Raw genomic sequence first — 879 nt, forward strand, 5'->3', positions numbered from 1 at the left:
TCTAAACAAACCAATAGCATTAATCCACAGAAAACCAACTGTCTGCGCAATGCTGGGTGGCTGATGGGGAGAGCGAGCAGCCACGTGTCACTCGCCATCTACGGGCACCGCAGCCTCCTGTCCCACAACACCCCCATTCCGGCCTGCTCACCTTCGCGATCTCCTCCTGCAGCTCGTCCTCTGTCTGCTCTGACTCTGAAATGGGATAAGAGCTGTCACCAACTGCCTCCAGCAGCGGGGATCCCTTCCCACTCTCCTCAGCCAGGCAGAGAAGGGGAGAAGCGAGGCTGGCAGGGAGCGAGGAGGGATGGGGCCCTACCTGAGTAGTCCACTATGTGCGTCGGGACCTTCTCAGGGGTGACATCAGCCGGTATCGTGATCTCCTCTGCACGAGGGGGCACCTGCAAAGCCAACAGACTCCGGTCCAGTCAGCCATGCCGAACACAGCTGAGGGGACGGGCGACAAGAGACTTCAGATCCCAACAGCTGGTTACAAGCCCAGTGTCCCCATGGTGAAACCTCCAACGGCCTCACGGCCCTGAGCCCTCCCTCGACTCCTGATGGCACTGAGTCCCGCCGGGGAAAACAGCTTTCAGACAAGTCAGCGCTGCCACCCCCGCTACAGCTCTGGAGATAAGCCCTCAGCACTCCTCCGGCTCTTTGGCCTGACCTCTTGGCAGCTGGGAGAAATGCTAAGCTGATTGTCCGGGCTTTGCCACGAGAGCACAGGCACAGAGCCTGTCCTCCCCTGAGTTGTAAACGTTGCAGAGGCACCATCTGCTCCCCTGCAGTGGGAGAAGCTGCCTGAAAGCCAGATCGATGCTGTTTCCCCATCTGAACTGAAAGGACAGCGACCTGACGAGACAGAACCTGACGAGA

General features: G+C 59.2%; 1 protein-coding gene across 1 annotated transcript in view; it reads right to left on the bottom strand.

Moving 5' to 3' along the window:
* Positions 1-398, bottom strand: part of RHOT2 (ras homolog family member T2) — a 9,540-nt gene extending 9,142 nt beyond the window's left edge. The window contains exons 1-2 of the mRNA XM_009874881.1: positions 320-398; positions 152-195 (exon numbers count right to left, since the gene is read on the bottom strand). The gene's annotated coding sequence lies outside the window, so the exon portion shown is untranslated. The remainder of the gene's footprint in view (positions 1-151; positions 196-319) is intronic.
* Between the last annotated feature and the right edge of the window lie 481 nt (positions 399-879).

The sequence above is a fragment of the Apaloderma vittatum genome, unplaced genomic scaffold (genome assembly GCF_000703405.1).
Source record: "Apaloderma vittatum isolate BGI_N311 unplaced genomic scaffold, ASM70340v1 scaffold28088, whole genome shotgun sequence".
NCBI lineage: Eukaryota > Metazoa > Chordata > Aves > Trogoniformes > Trogonidae > Apaloderma > Apaloderma vittatum.